The sequence below is a fragment of the Manacus candei genome, unplaced genomic scaffold (genome assembly GCF_025592945.1).
Source record: "Manacus candei isolate 608988 ecotype Guabito, Panama unplaced genomic scaffold, ASM2559294v1 h1tg000008l, whole genome shotgun sequence".
In the NCBI taxonomy this organism is placed as follows: Eukaryota; Metazoa; Chordata; class Aves; order Passeriformes; family Pipridae; genus Manacus; species Manacus candei.
This window is the reverse complement of record NW_026138056.1, coordinates 15856026-15881411: the sequence shown is the minus strand read 5'-3', so window position 1 is coordinate 15881411 and position 25386 is coordinate 15856026. Positions and strand designations below refer to the sequence as shown.

The window sequence follows — 25386 nt, the reverse complement described above, 5'->3', positions numbered from 1 at the left end:
AAAAACAAGCGATGATTGAATGCCTTTAGTCTTTACTTAGTTGTCACAAAGTGAGAAATTTATAATTTCTTCAACGAAATTTTAACACTTTGGAAGAAATCAAGCATTTTTTTGTGTGGAAAAAGAACACATCGCTTCCAAATTAAGAAACAGTGGTGAAAATTATTTACAGTCCCCACTTTACCTAGACTCTAGTAACTAGAGTGCTGAGTCATAAATTAAACTGGTGCTCTGACCTTTAAGGAACAACTGAGATCATAATAAACACGTCTCGTATTTTCGCTTGAGTCCAAGCAGAGGAAGTCTCACAGCTCCTTGAAAAGCCTCAGGAGATGGAGTTTCTTAAAGCATACATAAAACTGATTAGTGTTCAGAGTAACTAATAACATGTGAAAAAGAGAACACACTTAATTTACTTTGAATTTTCACTCTTTCCCTTCTCATATATGATTAAAGTTAAAAAAGAACTGATACTAAAAATTAACCAGGCATGTGAAGAACCACCAAAACCACACAAAACCACCTGAGCATAGACTGGACAGTACAATAGCTATGTGCAACCACGCAAGACCTGGGATTTAATTTTTGTTCAGGAAATTACAGAGACTTCTTACCTAGAAACAATAATTTTAATGATGTATGTCCCATGAAGGTATCCTTGAAGATAAAAAATTTTGAGGACAGAAAAGTTAGGAACTACCTTGCTTCACCAAATTTGCAAATGGGAACTTTTTCCCATTATGTGTCATATGCTCATTTTCTCCTCTCAGTTACATCTTCCCTCAACCCAAACAAAACTAGATTCTTTCTACAGAAGTCCCTCAAACACGCTATGTGTGCTATGTCTACATTGAGGGCTGGTATACTTGTAGAGAAGCCTGTGTTCATGCATGCCTTTCAACCTTTTATCTGTCAACATGAACTTTTTTGTCCTTACCAGTTTGGTTACAAACACCATATTTCACTATATAGGCATAGTTACATCAGTATAAGTACACAATTTATTCTAAATCAATTTATTCTTCAAAAGGGTGTACTATAAGCTACAGTCTTCATAAGTATAAGTCTGCTACACTGCTAACATATTTTATAACAAGGCTTTCTGTTTTGGTTTGGCTGATGTTAAGCTGTGTTAAGAGGTTAGTACTCCACTACCTAGCAGAGTATACAGTTGTAACAGGTTACAGGCAACTTTCAGTCAAATGGATGTAAATAAATTCAGCAAACAAGATACAAATGCTTTCTTGAAACCCCTTCCAGAAAAAAACTTCTCAGATAAAAGCAGAAGGCTAGATGACTATTCAGCTAGATGGTCTATCTATGGTCTGGTTAACCCTAAAAAGGGGAGGGAGGGCCTAGACCTGCTCCCTACTTGTGTGTGAGCTGGTTCAGTCTGCTCATCCAGGGAACTACTAATGCAGAGCTGGTGAATGGAAACTGCTTCCAGAAGAGTGTGATGTGTGCTGGAGATGGCACAGGCAAAATGGCAAGAACACATACCCCACCCCTCCAGGCAGCAGCCAGGGCTCTTTGCTCAAGAATGGAGCTAAAAAGCACCATAAAAGAATCCAGCTTCAATTGGAAAAAAAAAAAAAAAGTGTGCAAGCAGATGTCACAGTACAAGATGAACATCAATGTAGCTCATTTTAGGTGCTTCTCATTGGCCTTTCCACCTAGTTAAATTATCAGCTAGACAGTAGACTCCCAGGAACACAGATCATAAAGACAGGAATGATAACATGTATCAAAGACTTTGGGCATTAACAGTAATAACAAGAAACAGGAACACAACAATAAATATCAAATACTGTCACAGCTCTCTGTTTAACTAAATGCAAAACAAGTTATTTACATTATGTAATGGAGTCGTAAAGCACTTTCACTCTTGCTTGTGAATAAGAAATTGCAGTCTTGTATCTCTGCAGTTTGAAATGCCTCTCAATGCCTTTAGCGAGCTCACCAAAAAGGCTCACTATTGTATCACATGTTGAATCATGTGTTGGCCCTGGCATGGTGTGTAAATGAACTCACTGACCTCTTTGGGTTTTCCCCTTTATTTTCCCTGATCTTTAATGAGGATATCGAGCTCACAGGGAGTAGCAGGCAGGAGATTGTGCTGTACTTTCACAATGGGAAAGAAGCCAAAATACAGGCACAATGACTGGATTCAGTACTTTCAAGCAAACACAGCAGAACTGCATACATCCTCCTCCAGGAAAAACGTTTTCCACCACCACTTTACCAGGAAACCTCTCAAAACCAAGGCTGGGCTATCCCCTCATTCATTTTTCACACTTCGCTATTAAAGCTATTCTCCCACAAGAAAGGCTTTCCTGTTAGAGAAGCTTCCAAAATTGCTTAAGAGCTATTTGCTTTGGTTTGTTATGATGATTTCATGCTGTAATATTCTAAATATTATGTATGGTCTTAAATATTGGGCTCTTACACTGAACATTTTGGTAAAAATATGGTTAACTGTACATACTCAGAAAATATTAGAGGAAGAAAATGAAGGGAACATTAGTCAGTAAAACACAAACTTATATATTAAAATATCTCAAAGTTCACAGTATATTCATTTTCTGGGTTAAAATGGATCCCATTTGACACAGACTGTACATGCTTAATTACAATTTTCTTTATGTTCCACCTACCTTTTCCTTAATTAGTATCTCTTTAGCTGCTTATAACATGGACAAATTACTTGGTCTGAGCTGAAGTTCTCTTTCCTCTTAAATACAGAGCAAATTTCTCTGAGTAGTTGGTGGGAAATAAATTTAGATGTGTTCTATGTTCTCACATTCCACATGAACAAGTATATCCTAAGGACAAGTCTGCACATGCCTCTAGAGAGAGGAGCTGACTGCTCATAAAGGAGCAGCCAGAAGCATCTTTAGGTCTTTCTCAATGTGTTGCTGGTCCTGGGAACTACAGCAGCTTCTGACACAGCTCATCCAAACTCTTCAAGAAGAGCGGACTTTCTCCCTACCTTTCCGGCCTTCCCTCAAGCCCAGGCCAGCGATTTACTAACATAAATTTTATTTACTAATATTCCAGTGAAACTAAAAATCACTGTTATTTTCATTGTTTTATATGCCAAATTAAGGCTCACAATGGATAGCTTGCTGGAGATTTTATGGGAAGCCTGTGGCATAAGCCAAATGAAATCAAGAATATAAAGAGTATTTCAAAAACAAAGTCTGTTTTTCCTCATCTAGTAGTCTTTGATTATGATTCTCCCTTATACTACAAGACATTCGAGTGTGTGTCAAGAGTCAGCAGAGAAAGGGATGAGATTTTGACCACATGACTGGCATACAGCCAGCTGTATGACATGCACTACTACATAGTGGCAGAATTCGAGGTCACAGCATATGATCCTACTCTGTCCCTGGACAAACTGTGAAACCAGGAGGGCTTTAGCAGAGTTGAGATTTCATGCACTTAAATATAGGATTGCCTAAAAAAACATTCTGCCTCTGTGCTGTCACAGTTAGGTATCCAGGCTGGCTGGCATCTTCCTTCTCAACTCCAAAATCAGGTTAACAGTATCTTAAAAATTTTTTCAAATACTTGCTAGGCCATGGAATTTTCCATTTGCAATGTTATATTTTTGAGAAATTTGAGGTTATTGCCCAAAATCTTTGCTCCAGGCCACTAACTCTTCGTTACCAGTTCAGAGAGTTTACAGGAAAGGTGTATCAATTCAGACAGCAATAATTTCCATGCAGGTTAAAACAAAACAAAACAAAATAAGCATGTTTAAGACCAAGGGGATATTCTTCCCTCATAGGAACTAGTGAGGAAGTATTTTCCTTGGCTGGAAAAGAATAAACTTGCATTTTCTTATTCTTTCTCAAAACAGGGAGACGGGAAAGAGGAGATAGAGGGCAGGGAGAGAATTAATCAAGATAATATTTGCTCGTGTTTATATTCTGAAACAAAGGGAAATAAAAATACACGAAGACATATTACATGATGAAGATAGGAAGTAACTTGCTACATAGCAGAATTATTGGAGTCACATCTCAGTTGTAAGAGACAGGGATACAAACACAGATTATTTCAAATGAGGTTACTAGTGTTTCACTGTTAGGGAAATACAGGATGCTAAGAAGGAAGTAAAAACTAATAACACTGTTTGTTTTGAAGATAATATATTTTGACAAGTCTGAGGAAGGGCTATCAAAAGAGGAAAGTTGTATATCCTGACAATAATGGACTCTATGAATACCTTACAGATGAGGAGATTCTAATCATGTTTGTTTTTATATAAGACAAAAACTAACTTGCTGCTCATAGTGCCGTAGTTTGAAGTTGCTTCTATAAAAACAAATATGACACAATGAAAAACTGCTAAAAGATTCACTGAGCTACGGAATGTCCTTCCTGCTCACCCTGGCTCACTTTTCACTTCGAAACGTAAAAGGAATGTCACGCATTTGTAAACTATGTCTGGGAGTAAAGCCTCAAGTATCATGAATAAAAACACTCAAGTTCTCTACTATACCAATAAAAATGCTACGTGACTTCTATTCAAGCACAAGCTCAGATGTTTCTAAATACAGATGGTATCCATCACATGAAGGAAGAACATCAGTTATTGCATTTGACATCTTTCTTGGGAACTGCACCCCTCCTCACTGAGCAGAACAAAGTCTCTGGCATACTAGAAGTTGTCAAGACTTTCTGTTTCTCTGTCCTCGATGCAATGTACATTCTCTAAGGAGAGAGGAAAACAAGAAAGGGAAAAATTTGTAAAGCAACCATCCATTCCGTATGCTACACCAATTGTTTTCCAGCTCAGTTTTTATTACCTAATCTTACTGCAACCCTGTCTCCAGGCAATTACATATTGAAATACATATTCACAGCTCAGTTTTTCATTTGTATACAACAAATATTTGTAAAAACCCTGCTGTTCACAGGTTGGTCATTTGCTGCTTCTATTCAAAGGAGCAAGCTGTAACAGTGTGCTAAAAGTTGTCCAAACCTGACTGGGTCTGACTGATCTGTTGCTCTGGCCTGCTTATACTTCCCAGCTCTAACCTGGTCCTGTAGAGGAGCAATATAAAACTATACACGAGCCTGCTTACTTCTCCTGGAAGCAAACCTCAGCACTCGAGCTGTATGCTGGGGAGATCAACAGTCTGCAATTGCTGTGGTGTGTGCACTTTCTTCTATCTATGTGATAAGTCTATTCTATCACTTCACCAAAATTAAGCCTGAAGGAACCAGGAATTCTCAATTTACAGCAATGAGGTAAAGGATCACCATCTTACATTCCTTAGTTCACATATACAAGTTTTTTTAATGCGTCCATGTCATGGTCAACTTGGAACCTGTTCCTCTATATAAAGTTACAGTGTTTAAGACTAGTTTCCCTACTTATCATTCCAAGTATCTGTTTGCTGTACCATCAAGTATATGGTACGGTAAAAGTTGTCAAGAGATTTCCAGGGTAGCCATGGGAATGAAAACACCTATTTTCAAGTTAATACATACCAGCTACAAGGAAACAATATTAGCATTTTAGCACAGTTTTAAAGACTAACAGAGAAAGGATGCAGTCGGACAAGGTCTAGAACTTTGACAGCTGCAACAATGGCTACGCAGAGCAACACCCAGGTATTTAAAAGCCTAACATCCATCTTTTTTTTTTCTTTCTTCTCCTTAGTGTTTAAAAGGCAGCTTATTGTCTGGGTTTTATCCGTTTACAAGTGTGCATCTGTGTATATGTATGACAACAGGAATTCTCAAAGCAAGCCAAACTGAGAAAGATGGATTGGTCTGATGTCTGGTCATTCATGGGTGTGTCCACACCAGTTCTGCAGTTCAGATCAGTGGTGTGCTTTTGTGGTAAACCTCTCCAGCTTTCCTGAGCTTTGGTTTGGATTGTAGAGCAGCTTTCTGAGCTCACACAATGGATTCTTTTCATACAAAACTAAACCTGAAGACGCGTTCTAACTACTAAAAGGCATTTAGTCCACCATGAGCAGACTACAGCCTGTCTTGAGTAAAAGCCCACAATGCACAGAGCAGGACCAAATCTCCCACACCAACTTTTACTCCACAAAGTGCTCCTACCACATCACATTACTTGCTAGTACAGACATCTTTGTGTCAAAACCATGTTCCTGTTCCTTGGAAAGTTTGTCTTCTATACACACAATTCCACCCGCATCCTTTGATAGCTTCTTTACTTCAGAAAGACATATTAGAGTGGAAGACCATGAAGGCAGAAAGACAGACAAATTTTCCCAGCTGTACAGCAGCACAGATGTTTTGAAACAGACAATGGAATCAATGCCACAAGAAGGAAATCACTAAACTATGCTGTTCACAGTATGCAGCAGTGCTCAGGCACAAGGATGATCAGAGTTTGGTGTGAATATTTATTAATAATGAAGCCCTTAGCCTACAACCAGCAATGCTGGCACAGGTCTTCTCGACAGCTGTATATATACTCATTTTTTTGACATATTGATTACTGGGGCCATATCACACATCCCAAAGCAGTGTGACATCACATTCAACTCCTTGCTACTTTGCAAGAGGCAAACCTTGATTTAGGTAAAGTTTTAAATGATAGTTTGACACAGCTTCTAATTTTGATCATACCATGGAATCATTACAGTAATCAAAAGAAAATACTGGAAAAAGATTAAAACTCAGAGACAAGACTTAAAAACCAGGAGAACTGAAAAGATGACTGAAGAGGCTTACCAGGAGTTGAGATGAGGTTGAGACACCTGGAGACCCTCATGAAATAATGGTAAGCTATTTTTTTCTTAACCACTTGTTCTTTCCTTCTATCCTCAGTCTCCCTGGATTATTTACTGGTTTAAACAAAATGTGACTTATTTCTATTCACTGTTTCAAACTGCTTATAAGTATCAGTCTACACCCATGAAATTTCATATATTCAGACACACACATACTTGTGTCTGGTCTGCATATTCTTTAAAATTTCTCACAAATGGTTCCTCTAGTCTTTACTAAAACAATTGATTGACTTAATGGCACTACTTAGGATACTCAAATTCTGATCACTGATTTTTAAAATCTCTTATTTTTTACCACCGTAATCTCATCTTTACATAGAAATCAATATATGATCCACCCTATCCAGTAAACAGTAAAGTAACATGCAGTGCAGTTCTTGAGCTGAGTTGTTCTGAACTCCAACACAGACTAATGGATAAACAGAGTAAAAGATAATTAATGAGAATGCTATCACACAAGTGATGATAATGAGTAGCTGACTACTCAAGGTTTATCATTAAACTGGCTTTCTTGCTCTTTTTGGGCACCCACTAAAATCACAAAGAATTGGGTTGTCATGATGACCCTAAGTGAAGTCACAAGAAGGGTGTAAGAAGAAATTGCTCAGGATCAAAAGTAAAAATTATTTAAGACAATCATACAATAACAAAAAGTAGTATTTCAACTGAAGCATAGACGTGAATTGCTGAGATTTCACACAGCTACCAAGACTGTAGTGCAACTAGCAGCAAAACATATCAAATAGTGGAGAGATCAGAAAGCTATGCAAGAACAGGTAGCATGAGGAGACCAAGTTATCTGAGAAGGCACAAGCTTACACTGCCACAAGCAGAAAGCTCTTTGCAGGGCATGTCTGTATTAAAGACAGGAACCAGACCGTTTAGTATGATATTACTAGAAAGGACTCCTGGATTCTACTAGGGCAGATTCAATTACAAAAAGCTGACTGTAAAATGAGATGTTCTTACTACATTGATACATGTTGTACCAAGATGTTCCCTGGAAAGCTGGACAACGTTCAGGCATAATTGACTTTTTTTAAAAGTTTGGGGACAGAATCTTCACAAAAAGGTACATTCTGTGCCTCATCCAAACTAGAAAAGGGACAAGCAGCTGAGGATTGTAGAATGGGTTATCTGAAGTCAGGCAATCTAGTTGAGGCATGTCTACCCAGGTCGGATGACACATCTATCTAAAAGGGGTCACAAGCAAGGCTGTTAGTTCATGGCTCTTATCCTGAATTTACTGACAGGTGGCTAGAAATAATGTGTGGCCTATATTATTTTCCCAATATAGTGGTGGGTGCCAGGACACAACTCTTTTAAGAGATTATGCAGCTGCTATAAAATCCTGGAGGGAACTGGCAGATATGGGTAGGAGAACAGCTTTCTCTTGAAGGTGGGTAGCTGGTGAGGTTAGAGTCATTACTAAAAGTGCATTGTATTGTGAAATTTTGTGATAGATGTGCAGCCTACTATTATATCTGCCCGCAAAAATCACCAGCAGCTCATGCGCCCTCATCGTATTTACATTAAAATGACTAAGACTGGGACTTTTTCACAGTGGTGAGCTAATAAATGAGTTCACTGCACATCGTGGAAACAGTCTTGTCCTATGTTCCTGTACTTCCTGCACAGAATTACCCTTTTCCTCTTTGTTGTCATTGGATGAGGACCCTGTTGGATATGTAACGTCACAGGGCAAAAACTGAGGAGAGCAGTTAAAAATGATTCACCTACAAAAGGGAAATGTACTTTCTCAGGGAAGTTGTGCACCAGATCTTCTTAAGCCAGATGCTGCAGGGTTGTTGCAAGATGTGTGGGTTTCTTTTTTTTTTTTTTTTTTTTGTATTTGCAAAATGTGCTTATTTATGCTACAGGTTAAAGAATTATTCGTTGTGGTTAGGAGCAGTCTGCAGATCATTCATAGAGTCATAGTTCTCTAGTAAGCTGTAAAAAAGGGCTGCAAACAGCTCTACAGGCAGAGGTACAGAGCCGTGAATGAAGAACAGTAAATTTTAGAAATTATAAGCAAGAGTAATAAAGTTTTTACAAACTTGTATCTCACTAGTGATACTCTCTGGGAGATCATCCCAAAGTGCTCACTGCTTGTTCAACAGAAAAACAATACATACGCCCAAGATGATGTTAAAAAAATGTACTGAATGGGGGGGGAGGGGGAGAGGAAGAACTTTGCCCCTTTGCCTCTACAATCTGATCACTAAAATTGTATTTTGAGAGGTGGTACAGCTTGAAATGACTTCTCCCTCAATCTTATTTCTGACAGACATTAGCAGAAAGCAGTATAGGGCATTTTCTGTTCAGAAAGAAAAAAACCAAAAATACACAGAGAATTACTTGTGAAGTGACTGCTAAAACAAGAGAGGACAAAACCAAAGCATCAAGCTTTTACAACGATCTCCTAATACCAGCAATCAAATACCTGGCTACATTTCAGCTCCAACAATTGCAGCTGCAGTCCCACCTCAGTATAAGTGAGAAATACAAGCAAGTAAGTGCCAACTGGGTTTCAGTCTCAAATACTTCAGTATCTCCTGCCCTGAAGGACATTTTGAACTGCAGTGGTGGTAAAAGCCTTCCTGCATGAACTCCTTAAGGCTCCTTTACAACAACCCCTTTACTGAGGAAACAGAGAAGTGTCTGTATTTTAGCAAAACAACCTGTTTTCCAAGTTCTAAAAATAGAAAAGAAAAAAAATATTAAAACTGTCTGTCATTTTGAAAGCACTCACAAGCATTTCATCCTAAGCAACACAGCCTCCCCCCTTGCTAAAAATAAAACAGTACATTACAGCAACATTTTTTGCTGGCTTCAGCCAAGGACTTGAAAACCTCCCCTCAGCCCAGACAGGCCGTAAGCTGTGAGTCAGCACTTCTCAGCATTTCTGGAAATTCCTCAGCAGAGCATCCACCCTGTAGCAGGAAGCTGCCTGTTCACTTTAGCTGGTACCAGGAAACGGACGGGTGGTCATGGACCTCACCTGAGGTGGGGACACAGCTCAAGAAAATTTCACCAAAACTACCAAACGTTCCCCGTCCCACCAGCTTCCCACACCACCACCGAATACACTGCCTGGGAATAAATTCAGTACCTCCTCAGTTGGCACCCAACTACAACTATGTGCAGTTTCAAAGAACAGGAAGTATAAGATTTAATTTTTTTAAAAAATTAACGTTGGACAAAGGCACTGACAAGTTTCTCTGGTGCAATTTTAATGGTATGGGCTCTCCCAGAATATAGAGGCAGCTCCACTCCAACAGCCACAGGCAGGATCTGTCTCCTGCCCAAAGAAGTCTGCATTAATTCAAAACAGCCATGCCCCTCCAGGTAAAGAGGGGGTTCTCCAGTGCTTACAGAGAAAGTGATTCTTTCCACTCTCAAGAGGATGAAGAAGTCATGGGTTGCTAATTGAAAGGACACATGAACACAGCTCCATCTCTCCCTCCAACAGTCCTTGCTTCCCACAGAAAATCTTACAAACCACATACAACACTGTGTCACAATGGGAGACAGATCCCATGCCTGTCTGGGGGACACCCCAAATCTGCCTCTGCCTGTACAGGCTATGGTGGTGTTGAGTATCTCATCCCCACCGGGGCACAAACCAGAATCACAGAATCATAGAATCAGCTGGGTTGGAAAGGACCTCTGAGATCATCAAATCCAACCCTTGAAGTCCCCACAGAAGCTCTTGGTGCTCAATAGTCTCAAATGTGTGCAACCACCAAGGTGGAGATACTGCTCTTGAAATGGAGATATAACATGCTCTCAGGTCCATGGAAGGATGTAAAGCAGTTATTTCACAAGTACTGCCTGTGGTGAATGCAATTCCTACATTACCCGCCTTGGACTGAGCATCCACTCTTGTTTTGCTTTAAACACATGCTCTGACAGGGACATTAAAGAGGGAGAGTTAAGGGAATAGGAAGTACTTGGTGAACATCAGTAATTGCATGTTCTGACCTCTCCAGCTTACATCATATGTGTTATCCAACAACCACAAATCAAGAAGGAAACCCAATTTAAGGACATTAATTTTCAGCACAACACGTATGTTAAAACTAACAGAACAAGACAAATGTTGACGTTTTCCCGCTTGTTTCTTGCTTTAATATATGTGGCTATTCTCCCAGAAAAATCTTGTCTTCTTTTTTTTTTTTTTAAATGAACATTTGTATAAAGGAAGCTGCCTAAAGTTGGGTACAAAAAAATGTTTTTCTCGACTGTTTTTAAATACGGAGCAATGAGATTAAAGCGAGGCAGACAGCCAAATACCTCAGCCATCACAGTCATTAATAAACGCGTTTAACATTCGTGCAGCTTTCGAATGCAGAACATCTGGTTCTAATTCCCAATCTGGCTTTTAATAAAAGTGCCTCCCCCACAATACTTTTATTATAAAGTGTTCTTTTCCTCCGTAGGCTCTCCCCCCTCCCCCCCCCCCCTTTTTTTTTTCTTTTTGGAAGCGGCTGTTCCTTCCTTCTTGCTGGAAGCCACCTGACCACTGCCAGGAAGAGGAATGCAAAACATTCCCAGGAGCAGCTCCTGACGTCAGGGCGGCAGCATTCCTACTCCTCCTCCTCCCACCGCGGCCGGGCCCGGAAAGCCCAGGCCTGGTCCAGCCGCCTGCCTCGTGCCTGCTCTGGGGTTTTCTTGCTCCCCCCACGAACACGGAGATAGAATAAACCTGGGATGGGGCTACGGTGCCCTGGCCAGGTGCCCTGCCGTGGTTCATGCTGCTCCAGAGCCGCTCCACATACCCCTTCTCCCTGCCCTTTAACAGGAGTCTCTGCTTTGGATAAACTTCAGGCCCCCAGTAGGCTTGAAGCAGCTGAGACGCTGACTTTTACGATTCTTTCCTTTTACTTCTAATTTGTTCACTCGAAGGCAGGCGGCAGGAGGGTGCCAAGGAAAACAGGGACACGCTGCTGCAGGACAGTTGTTTTTTCACTCCTGAGACATTCACAAGAGACATGACATGATACCCAGGCAGGCAGCCTGCATCCAACACGGCTCTGGAACATGGATCTTCTCAGTTTCTCTTTTCATACAGGATCTATCTTCTAACACATAACAGAAGCATTTCAACTCTGCAACTCTCTAATTTCATTTATCAGAACACATTAACAATTACTGGCATTTTTTTATATTCTACTCTTGAACTACCTGTTAGCAAAACTTATACAAGAGATTCTTGGTGGAGTTGCAGTCCTCAAGTTTAGTTTACTCCTTTCAGTATGTTTAGCCCAGTTAGTCTGATACTTTTGGGACATACATTTTTAAAATTCTATAATATGTTCTGCCTGGAAAAAAAAAAGTATCTCTTTGTATTTTAGTAAATAACCCTATCAAAGACAGTGAAGAGTAAAAGAAATCCCAGTAGCTGTTATCAGATCCATGATAAAACTGAGTTTCCTGATGCCACCATGCCAAGGGAGCAGGATGGTCCCTTGGGAAGATAAAAAAAAAAGAGTATAGAAAACCCTTCATTTCTAGAGGATATGAATAAAGAGCACTGCATGAAACACTTTCCCGTTTCACATGTCTCTAATTATTTAACAAGAAGTATAAAATACATAATTTCATCACTCCAAAACCAACAAAACCCTGATGTGTGGATATTAGTTTAATCATAATTTTCTAAGGAATACAAAGGAAGCCAAAACTCATCCCGAGTAGCTAAGGCATATGACTGGTGGTAGTAAAGTATTCACATATATCAATTTCCCCGCAAATATTTACATAATAAACATAAATCTCCCAATGTTGACTGACCACACTGAAAAAATACAAGTCTGGAAACACTAAGCAAGACAGTTGCATCCCTTTCAATATTAATTGCAATTAATCAGCTGTTAGGGTTATACTGTCTGTCCAGCTGAAGTCCTAAGCATGAAGATTCAAATTACTACAAAACTCTCAGTTCCTCAGCTTCTCACTCCATTTGTGGCAAATTAAGAAATAAAACAGGTTTGGGTTTTCTCCTAATGTAGGGACTTGTTACCAAGAGATCAAACAAGTGTCTGCCCTCTGGCCAACCTCATGCCATCTACCACTTTTTTAAGGAAACCTGCTCTCTGAAGAACCACAGGGTAAGTAAACACACTGCTTTCCTGGTGAGAAGCCTGCAAATGTTGGTTACACCAGCTGGCCACATCTGACCAGCTAAAACCCCAAATCACCTTTTTTGCTCTCTTCTTCAGAGGTCACTAATATTCAAGTGACGTATCATATAAACAAAGTGGTATAGTTGAGAAAGTGACAACAAGACTCATTAATTTTATTTCATAAAATTTGATGGGGCCGTGGAAAAACATTAGTCAGCTTCCTGCAGCCGTTGCAGCCAGTGGCTACTAAAAAAACCAGCTGATTTGTACTTTTATATATACAGATACAAATTTAACTGAAGTTCACTGATGTCAGACAGCCATCAGTATACATGACTATTAAAAATAATACCTTTTTTTCATGTTTTGCAACAAAGTGAGAAAAAAGTACAAGACATTTCTATCACTGAAAAAAATTGAAGTAGAGAAGAAATGTAAAAAAAAATTATATTCCCTAAATAAAATATAAGTAGTGGCTGAGTAGAAGCCACTACTAAATATTTCCTAAGCTAAATAGCAAAGAAAGTGAAACGTCCTTAGTACCTTCTGAAATTAGGCAAAAGTTAAAATGGCCCTGTAGCAACTGAAGAATACTATACACCTTTTGGTTCTAGACATTTTTTTCTCCATTTTCTATTTTATAGTACATGCAGAGAGAGATATACACAAGGTTTTTTCAGCTATATATTAGGTATTTAAAAATTCTCCTTTTTTCCCCCTTCGGATTTTTTCTCAGTAATTTTATCTTATCAAAATGTAAACACATGCAAATCATACTGGGTCATTTCTGAAAAGTAGACATTAGAATTTCTGAAGGATGAAAATTTAAAAATGTTTGACTATTTAATCCCTAGTACTGAAGTTTGGAGGAGGATTAGAACAGGCACAGCGTAGAGGTGATGAGAACTGGGGTGTGTTCTCAGCTTCCCTTCCTCTTGTGTTTTAGCTGCTTATTCATTCTATTATTCTTTTATCACCAGGAATAACATTCGGATGCCAAAAGCATAAATGAAATCACAGTGAGAACTTCCTTCTATGCATGGTACACAGAATTAATCTTCAGGTGTGTTTCAGGAGGCTGCCTCAAGAACCTGTAACTCAGGAGCCTTGTCCCAAGCATGCACTGCCATTCAGTCATAGCCAACTTTCTCCTGGCAAAGTCTGGCGAGTGATTTGACCTCCATAGATGAAGTAGACACTAGCTTGGAAATTCAGTCTCTGAAGACTAAAAATTCTTTATTAAAAGATTCTTTTTCATCAAAAATGTACACAGAGTAACACAGTGATAGATATTTGCTGTGGCAGAACCACAGCAGTTTACATAAGTTCTAGAGGGAGAAGCATCTTTCTTTCCTTGAACTTACAGAAAAGGGATTAATTCATGAGTAGCAAGCTTTAGAAAACAATGGGTGCAGAGGAAAAGAGATCAGAAAATTGAGTTAATGACCAGAGAAAAACACATCAATTGTCTTTTCCTGGTTACTTTTTCTATACCTTTCTTGCTTAGACTGCCATTTGAGTGGATAATTTTTTCATCAAGACTAAAATGTCAATTGATATCAGCGTGCTCTGTGACACCTGAAATACTGTTAACTGCAAAGGATCAGATGCAGGGAAAAAAACCTCCTTAATTTCATAGCTCACTTTTACATCTGGTAAGTGAAACAGCCTAGACACCAGCTGCTAATGATGCATAGCCCTGCCTACAAAGGGCTAAAAGCAGAGCCTCCTGAGAACCAAACTGCCCCTGAAGTTTTGGAAGGCTGTACTGGAAGAAAGTGTCAATTCCTTCACAGCTCCTCATTTTTGCACACAACCTACACAAACTCTGTTTTGAAGCCTGTCCATACTTTTTTGGAGTACAGTCCCTCCTCTTCCCTCTGGTTTTAATTTTCACGTGTCTCTGTTTTCTGCTGCTGGTTGGACCTGGCAGTGGAAGTGCTGAACAACGGGAGTGGATCCAGCCCTGTTGCTGACTCAGGTATGAGAGCCTGTGCTCATCAGATTTTGCTGCTGCATTCCAGATTTTGGTACCCAAAAAAATTCAGATACTTATCTAAACCAAACTTCCTGAGGGTGAACTATCCCTAGGACTAAGAGACTTAGCACTAAGAGACTAAGGCCAATATGCACTTGAGCAAGAGCCCATCAGCATGCAGGAGACAGCATGCCAACTGCACTTAAAGCTATGCCTACCTACAGAACTTGAACTTTGTCTGCTTGGGTAAATTACCCAGTTAATTACCCTGGTATTCATGTTTGCATTCAAAAAAAGGATTTGCAGAGATGAGGTCAAATCATTACACGTTCCATTAAAACCTTTATTTTAGGCAAATGCACTTCAGAAAAATTCTTTTGTCATGTAAAATGGAACCATCTGTACATAAATTTGTAGAACGATTTTGATGTTCAGTTTATTAATATAATTATGTCATTACTAAGCTGTTTACTGTTTTAGGCTCCTAATAGCTATGGGGGTTTGTTAACAATACTCTGAAATCACAGGGAAGTCTCTTCTTTCTCTTTGGTTTGAAAAGAGAAAACAAAATTCATTTCCATGTTTAATATTTGCATGTAGCATCTATTTCCTTTAATGTGAAAATTTTATGATCACAAAGCTTTTGCCTCAGCCAAATTATTATCACAACAGTGTAAGACTGCATTATTTAGCAGTGTTTAAAGAAAGTCCCAAGGTGAAGTATTTCACTTTATTCCTAAAGCAGGAAGATTGTTACTGCAATTACTACAAAAAGAAATAATTACAAAAATTACAGTGGTAATAATCTACCATATCTTAAATTGTTTCCTCTTTGGAGTTGGAGATGATTGTTTTCCAGTTTAAGTTTTGAAAAGCAAAATTCTTCCACACAGCACAGCAAAACACAAAGCTTTTGCTGGCTTGTCATTTGATTTGGAGAGACAGGATGTAGCAGATTCTGCCAAACTTCTCAAAATCCCAACTGGTTTCTGAAAGCCTGTCTTTAATTTTTTTTAGTACTAAGGAGTCATTATCTATGGTTCTCATGGACAACTACTGGAGCATTTGTACAATAAAGTGGTGGTAGGCAAAGTATCCACATAGAAACAGATTTTGGTACCCAGCAAACAATCTTGGTTTAAAAGAGATCAAAGCAGTATTAGAAACCTTCAGTGTCTATTTAATGTAGGGAGTGGCATACCCAATACACCAGCCAGGAAGGGGGACACATACACACAACTTCACAGATTGATTATTTAAAGTCTCGGAAGTTGAAAAGTATTAGGTACATTACCTCTGCCTTCCTACCTTATGAAAAACAAGTAACTAGATAAGAAGTCCAACAAAATTGTCATCTGTGTTGCAAATAAAGTTAAGTAGGAAGGTGGGGGATTACAAGGTAATGTCATCCAATTTGCTCTCTGCTTACCGTAAAGTATATGAAGAATATTTTATTTTTTTTTACCCATTTGACTTCCTAAATGGATAAAATCTATTACATCTTATCAGAGAGGCTTGGTAAGGAATAAGAGGTGAACCCAGTAATTAAATATGTTGAAAAGTTCCATGATAATTTAAAATCAATGATGGATTTACCAGAGCAGAATTAAGAGAGTCAAGGGGAAAGGAATGGGGTAACAAAAACCAAAAACTTTTGTACTTGCCCTCGAGGGTGGAGAATTAGCATTAGACAGAATAAAATATTAAAAATCACAAGCCACAACAGTCTTTGAGAGGATCATTTGAGGAAGTTAAAAATTCAAGCAGTTAGTGGAAATATGAAAAGAAAAACATCCCCACCAAACCCAGGAACAGGTCTGTTAGGCTTTTAACAGGTTAAAAGCCTGTCAGAGCCAGGAGGTAGCTCTTAACAGAACTGTGGCATGCAGGGAAGTTCTCGGTTTCTCCCCTGGCAAGCTCAATTCAAAGCAAAGTTTGTAAACATCCCAGGGGAGGGGGCAGAAAACGACACTGGGTTTCAGAAACATTTACGAGTATTTTGCAGAAACGAAACTTCACTTAAAGCGATCAGTTTCGCTCTCCCGGGTGGGGGATGGCTGACAGCATGCAAGTTCAATGGCAGCCAGCACGGAGAGGTGTTGCAGAGAAAAAAAGTTGCGTGAGCAGTGCTGTGACTCTGACGTGCATCCCCACATTCGGCGGCGATAACGCACCGAGTTATTACAAGCTGCGCCAAAGTGGATGGCGCACGAACCCGAACGAATCCCCCTTCTGCGGACAAACAGGCGCGGCAGCTGTCTCGGGACAGATCTGCCACCCGAGACCAGCTTTACCTGGGCTCCCGATGACAACATTGCCACCTTCCGCAGCCGCCTGGAAGGGCACGGATCTGCGCCCGGGGGCTCGGGCAGCCTCCCACCGCCCCGGGGACTGCTGTGCAGATGCTGCTCAGGAAGGTGTTCTCCCCCCGCCGCGCTGCGCAACCACCCTGCTGACTTACAACATTTTATTTTCTGTGATTGAATTGATGCAGAGTACAGCATAGTCCCAAGAACCACCGGCCTGATACAACGGAGGCATAAGGAGCGCGGCACACAGAAGGGAAACGCAACAGAGGGAACTCATTCTTCACCACACGTAAAATATAGTGTTGACTGCATCGCCAGGATGACTACTCGTGTCAAATCCGAAATAGCTCAGGAAGCTGAGGAAAGTCAAAGCAGAAGTTAAGGGGAGGAGAGTTTCGCTCTCCCTATGCCTAGACCTGAGGGCATCTCATTCCAGACCCCATCCCCAATGCATTCAGTTACCAACGTGCCCAGTTTCACTCAAGAGTGGTAACAAACTACATGTACTACCCTGGCTTCCACATGTTCCTAATGGAGGCTTTACAAATGCCAATATATGCATTTTGCACAAGTTTTAACATCTGATAAGATTATACATTAAAAGGCTGAATTTTGTCTTGCTAGCTTGCAGGGAGTATTTTCCTCCCAGTCGTCCACAGTCCACGTATAGTTAATAAAGCAGTAGCATTATGATAGCAGTTAAACAAAGTAGAACTAATAATAAATTCAATATATTAACTTGAACATGTAGTCCACATTCTGGATGGAAAATGGCTCTACTTAGACACAGCTGAAGTACTGCAAAGCAACTGATCATGTGGGATCAGTCTTTCCATGAAAAGCTTCAAAAAAGTCAACACTGCAAACAAGTAATACCTATATTAATATAGAAAATGGATGTTTAATCTAAATAGGCATAGAAGGGCCTTACATGTAAGATTACACACCTTTCCAAATCTCAGACATCTTCCAGAAAGGTGGTTTTCAATATGTGGGCTTTGCCTAAGGACAAGATTTGTGATCTCGAGGATCCCAACCCATGAACAACTGGAACACACAGGAAGGGAATACTTTTATAAATAGTCTAATTTAAAAAATACATAGATATAAAAGTTGCTCCCTCCCCCTTGTCTCCCCCCTCCCCCCCAAAAAAAGAAGTGCCATTTATATTTAGGTTGTGGAAATAACTTCTTCCCCTTGTTTTCTCCTCTAAGCTGAGCTGGTGCTAAGGGCAATTTCAGGGTAACCAGTAAACCTAATAGGATTCCATCCCTTCCTGAGCAGCAGTCCTCCAAAATCAGGAAACTGAACTGACCTGCAACCAAAGGCAATTCTCAAGACTTAGGTGGACTGTTCTAGAAGCTGATATTGTGGTATGCTGATGTTTGTTTTTAAAATGGGTTTGGTTTTGAGTATAGCTAGCAAACAGCTCCCTGCTATACAGCAAGATTCAAAAGCAAACTCCTAGAGTCAAATATCTCCCATCAAAATTAAACAGTCACCTCATCCAGAACTTCTCAAACTCTAAGCCAAAGGAAACTGCTAAAAGACAAAGGAAATACTGGGCAATTTATTTTTTTTTTTTGTGTAAAACACAGAAGGTAAGAAATACTTGGGAATATAATAAAGAACTATCCTATTCTATACAAAAAGTCTTCAAATAATTTGAATAACAGTTATGATATACATACACTGTAAATCTGTGCTCCTTTAAGCCTACAAACCATGTAAGTTCCAGCAGCAGCCCATATCAATAAAATTTATCTCTTCCTCAATCTGTACATTCACAATGCATAAAACAGTACCAGCCCTATTAAATTAATATTTATGACAAGCTCAGGGAACCAGAAGACAAGCAGTATTTGCTAAGGCACAAATGCAATGTACAAATCTCACATAGTTGCAGTGCCCACTTTCTAAAAAAATGAACCTCAGCTTGGAGGAGCAATTTGTTTTTGGGAAACACAAAAGACAGACATGCTGTGCCATGCTGGGAAGACAAATGAAAACACAATCAATATAATTTATGGTTTTATACTGAATCTAAAGTGTTCTCAAGTTCAGTGCTTTCAGTATGTGCACATAGCACTGTAGATATTCTGCCAGCTTTTTTTCAGAGTAGCTATGATCCTCAGCATCTGTCCCAACAATACCTCAGAGATGGCGACAGGGGTATTTCTTCACAGCCTCAGTTCAAGTTACAAGGTATTAGAGCTGAACAAGCTGACAGACTTGGTTCTGCCCTAACAGACATGCTGTGAACAGCAGCAGCAGCAGCATCAAGGTGGACTTGCAGTCTCCTTTTTTACATCAGCCAGCCAAGGACAAGAGACTATGGACAATGTTTCCCAGGAAGATTATGATGATGGGCTTTGCATAATCTGCTCTACTTGCTAAAAAAAAATAAAAATACAAGACTTAAGAAAGGGGAAGATAACCATCAAGACAAAAAACATCCACAGAAGTGTTCTCTAGGTTTCTTTAACTCTTTTATCAAGGAGAGAGACGACAGATAAAATTTCAGAAGTCCAATGAGGTTAAAGAAAGGGAAAAAAACAACCAAAACCGAAAAAAACCATACACACAACAAATGTCCTTTCCACATACTGCCAAGTATGATTTTTTTTTTTTGGAGCCACATCAGTGATTTGGCTTTCCAAACACACAGTGAATCCCTCAAAGGTAAAATTAATGGTTGTACACTACTTGGAATGTTATAGACACTGTTCCGATACTTCTGCTGGGAGAAACTCGGTGTTCCAGAAAGCTGTACTGGGACACTCACTAGAGGAATATTTTTTTCAAGACATCTCAGGAAGCTGTCAAAGGAGCCTACCAGTCAGGGAGAAGTAATACATTGCAATCTGCACAGTTAATGTTGACTCAGAAGACTGTAGGAAGAGAAGCTTCATCAAACACACAAAAGGCTGCACTGAATGTTTCACAGCTGAACTGTTTCATATACCAAAGTACATTCTTCTGCCAAAAATACATGAAACCATGGGCATTTTTTCCATGAGCTTTTACTGAAAGAAAAGTAATCTGCCTGGTAGAAGTAACAGCAAAATTTTTCTCCCCCTTCACTTCCCCGACCCGTGCCCCCACCCCCCAGGATAGCTGAGATGTTTTAAATACTGCATTTTGGGTAGCAACATTCCAAATCTTTTAAATATTTGAAGGCAACATTCCCCTTTTGAAATACTTGGGGGTTTATTTATTATTTCTGCCAGGAGGACAGTAATTAACTGTTGCTTACCTACACTTAATATCATATTCAGGAGCAGGAGTCTGAGAAAGTATACTTTCATGTCGTAAGGAATCACCAAACAGGACAATCTGGCAAACTCACACTTTATCCATCTCTTTGCCCACACAAAATTGCCTAAGGACAGCAGCATCCTCAGCACAAAAACCCACTGTAGGAAAAAATATCCAACGTATTCAAACTGCATACAGAACTGCATGTAAAAATCTTACTCTAGCTACACACCTACCATTATAGTAGCAAATCACACCAGATAAATAAAGAGGTGAACTTGAAAATTGATTCTCCACGATGAGCTATGGAAATACATTTTATATCACAAAGTGACAGTGCTGAACAGCAATCCAACAAGCAGAAACCATAATTTTTCAAAATGTAAATTTAAAAAAAAAAATTAGCTGATTAGTGATAATCTTAAACATTTAAACAAACCCATTCACACAATCAAAACTTGCTCTTTAGTGGTTAAACTACTCCAGGAATTTTGGCACATAGTTTTTTTACAAATTAAGTATTGTTTTACACGTCCCAAATGTGTTAGTCATAAACATTAGCAGAGGAATACAAATCACAACTTTTTAATAACCCTGCAGTAATTCTGAACTTGTTCATCTGAACTTATTTAGCTTGTTTTTCCTTCATGACTGGATAAAGCAGACTGCAGTGCCAGGTCTTGGCTCCATCAGTTGCTCATTAAACAAGATCTGGAATTTAGCATTGGATTGAATACACATGGGAACTCATGTGAAGCTGCTCATATATCATTGATAGCTCCGTTGCTAACACAGAGTTTATCCAAGACCGTACATTTTTCGTTGACTTGAACAAAGCTGTTCACCATCCTCTGTTTTTGACGTCAGTGGACAACTACCCACTAACAGTATCTGTCACTACAAAATGCTTGGAATTTCCTCACTTATAAAAGCTGGAAAGTTTCAAGTACAGACCTTTCATTAAAAAACAAAACAAAACAAAACAAAGCAATATTAGATTTTTCAGGATAAGAATATTTTGTGAATATTATAAGACACTTTCATTCTCACTGAATGTTTTTTTCCAGTAATTTAAGAATTCAAATATAAACAGCATCACTGACTATAAAGAATGGATGTTCAAAACCATACTTTCCCTCTTCTGTTCTTAAAAGCCATGGACTCAAATGTATGCTAATTCCTCAACATGTAAGCACCACAGTGAGGTGATTCAGATTTTTCCCATTAACTGGACACTACAATCATTCCAGTAGGATCCAACTTGGATGGTATCTATTATTTAACAAAAATGCAGAAAAACACACCCTTAGTATAAACCAGGTTATTCACATTCACTGCCTCTTTTCTACAACTCCTTTGTTCTTACAAGCAAAACAGCCCATATTGGAGAGAGTCATGCTGGTGGACACTCCCTCCAGAGCGCAGAATTACCTCCTGAGAACACACAGTGTTCCTTTTAGGCAAGCTCTGTGCAGGCTGCCGGGGTAGCCTGTGGCGCTTGTGTGAGCCAGGAACACAACTACTGACTGCATGTCCCCAGTTCAGACACACATCTGGGCAGGGAGACGCATAATGCCCTGATGGAAGCTTTTGTGCCGACAACAATGTGTTTCAACCATGATTTAAAAACAGAGCTGCTGCTTTGCAAACACACCACTCGCTTCTGACCCTTCTGATTTGGTCGAAAGCAAACAAGTGTATCAACAAAACCTCGCACTTCATTGATACAGTACAGTGGAAATTCCCCTTTTTCATTGTGTCAAGATACCATCAGCTATTAGCCCAGAGACAGGCAGTCATGTTTCAAAATCCAGTTTTAATCTTCTACAGAACTCTGTATCTGCAGTCTTGAGGCTATCTTCCCCAAACGTGATTCCATTCTTTTCTCTGTGGAAAACCCCTTTTATAGAGAGCAGTTTTTAATCTTTGTTGTTCAGGGTACTAATGTTTTGTGTATGGCATTCATATAATACATCTATCCATGCCATAGCTGTAAAAATAAACACGTCTCTCACTGTAAAAGTGAGATCATGTTACTATGTTTATTAGACATAGCCCACATCCGAAACACCAGGTATCTGTTCCTTCAGGTGGTTGTGGCACATCACAGAAATGGCAGAAATTACTTGTTCTCCTCTTGGAATCAAAGCTGTGTAATTCTGTGTTTTTCCTATTATGTCATCCACCTACGAAGGAACATCACTATTCATTGATTTGATTAGTAAGAAATTGTGTTATTTCAATTTTCTACATGCAAAGTAAACAAACACAAATAATATTACTGGTTTAATCTCTTTAGTTCTAGAGACGTAAAATAGCATATACCTAAGCAGCTCTATAGATATAACTTTCTCCCTTTACGTGAGAGGATAGAAAAAAAAAATCAAAACTTTTTAAAGGAGCAAAATGAGTAAAATCCTAAGGATTACCTTTTCAAAAAAGACAAAGCAACAGAAGCATTGAAGAAATTATATTAAAAGCTTGCTAGGGATAACTTTCAGTTCATAGAAAGTATATGTATTCCTGTTCTCTAAAGACAACTCATCCCGTTTGAAGTGATTGCATTAGGAAAGTTGTATCCTAGCAAAATACAAAATAAACACTTGCAAAAAAACCTGTAGCTGTTTCAGCTTCTTCTGAAAGCTTCAATTTTCACAACTGCATGATCTCTGAGAAGCAATTCCAATCAGATGATATGATCTGATCTTTGGCTCTAAGGCCATTCCCATATGTACTTTAGAAATAGTGCCCACACTGGCTTTACAGCTCTGAAGTTTTGTAGAATTTTATCTTCTGAGTGAGTCTCATCCCTCTTATCAGGGTTCTCCCGCTCTGCTATTGTTACATTCTTTCTTTGAAGATGTTAAGGCAGAGCCAACATCTTTCCTGATGGGAGGGATCTGACTGGTGATCTTTTCTCCCCCTCTTTTCCATCCATTTGAATATTTGTATGTGTATACAGAAGTGCCTAGATTTCATCAGAGGAAGATGGTGAACACTGATCATTTGGACAAAACTGATCTATCAAGCATTCAAAGAAGGAACCTCTCTGCGGAGTAACCAGAGAAACTGAATGTATGCAAAAGATGTTCTAAACATGAATTTAATTCTTACTTGTATTTTACCTTTCTGGAACTAGAAAATTTTAAAGGAGATAGATGCTTTCCTTACAGAGCAGCAGGAGGTCATTTCTGCACTTCATTAATATGTGAAGCATAGATCCTGCTTTCACATGATCTTTCTTGTGATAGGTATTCTGTAACAATGTTCTTACACGCTTCCCTTGTTTGGTGAGACAACAGTGATAAAAAGTCTCTATCTTCATCAAATGGAAGCCAAACACTCTTTAACATGAGCCATGCTAGCTCAAAACACCTACTTCGTGTTAGTGTCCTGTGTTGGTCCTGTTGTTGCTCACATGGATGATGTAAGACTATGCAATGTAAGACAGTGTATTAATTAAGACAACACAAAAATCACAGTAATATATTCATTTATCATAAATCCTGCTGTTGAGTCAATAAAACAGTCTACAGCATACCCAGGATAATTCTAAAATAGAAGAATACCTAAATCCACAAAGCCAGATTGCTTCTTGTACATGAATTTGCTCAGAGCTTCCTTGAATGTTTCTACAGCAACTTCCATCATGGGCCTACATTAAAGGACTTGGGATATAAGGTTTCATTCCTGTACATCAGCTGCTCTGCAGCAATGTTTTGTAGGAGCTCTTCTTGGCAGTAAATAATTCAAACTCTTCTAAATCTCACTGAGAAGAAACCAAATTTAGCGCTATGCAAATAGAAATGAAAAGTCTCCATTAAACACTTTCTCCAGGCACTGGAACACTTTCAAAGCTGAGTAATTATGACTCCCTGTGGTTTCACAGGTTAAGAGAAACTAAAGAACAACTTTGAAGTTGCTTGTTGATGTCACAGATTTAAGTGTTTTATATACTTGCCATACCGAGTTCTTAAAATAAACTGTCTCAGAGAAGTTGCACAGGGAATAGCGACTATCCAACCAAGGAGCCTGTCTTCTGCAGTGTTTACAGGCAGTGTAAGAACAGAACACAAAGCAGTTCTGTCCCCTTTATGCTATCTCAGCCTCCAGTTATCAGCACCATGTGAACCTCCTGATCTAAAGGCTTCATACCAGACATTCACATTCAATAGGTATGGATCAATCTCTGAGCCTCTCCAAATCAAACGTGATCTGTGGTTTATACTGCTATGGCCAAGAACTCTATTAATATCACATACATCTAGTGGTTTAACTTCAGAAATACATGAAAAACTTTTCAAAGTTGTTAAATTTAATGGCAAGGAAAAGGATTCTAATCAGCACCATTTTCTTCACATTAATTTATCTTGAATATTCAACAGTAGGCATATCTATGAGCAGGAGGCAGGAGTATCTAAAGGAAACTGTCTATCCCCAGGCCTTGCTGTCAGCAGTAAAATGAATCCTGAAGTCTCTAAAGATGCCAACTCTTATCGCTTTGTTAGGTATGGTAAATTATTTCTATAATTTTTAAAATTAAACAAACAAAAAAACCCAGATAAGTTGAAGCCATAAAATCACCACCAATAAAACAGTGGAAGCCTTTGTTCCTGTTCTCTCATGTCTTTGCAGTAACAGTCTTTACTTTTTGCTGGATATGTATTTCTGCAAAGTGAATAGAGACTTAGTAATCAATTTAATTAAACTCAGTAACAAACTTTTTCTTTTCCAACTGTTAAAAACACTAAGTGATTCAGATTTGGTTTGTAAAAAATTATGAGGTGTTCATTTAAAATCTTAATCCAAGGAATTGCTCAGGTACTGCAAAGACAACCCAAGGCAAGCCTACGCAGGCAGGGCCAGGCAGGGCTGAGCTCTTTTGCCTGCTGTGTTCCTGGCTGGCCAGACACAAACCAGCTCCAGCC

The 25386-nt window shown here is 39.2% G+C and overlaps 1 protein-coding gene and 1 long non-coding RNA gene across 3 annotated transcripts in view; one reads left to right on the top strand and one right to left on the bottom strand.

Annotated features, from left to right (window-relative positions):
- SPIDR (scaffold protein involved in DNA repair) overlaps positions 1-25386 on the bottom strand; it is a 200835-nt gene that overhangs the window by 94181 nt on the left and 81268 nt on the right. The gene's annotated exons all lie outside the window — the stretch shown is intronic.
- Positions 2716-11869, top strand: LOC127461972 (uncharacterized). Its single transcript, XR_007900246.1, has 2 exons — positions 2716-5628; positions 6638-11869. It is a non-coding gene; the product is annotated as an uncharacterized LOC127461972 (long non-coding RNA).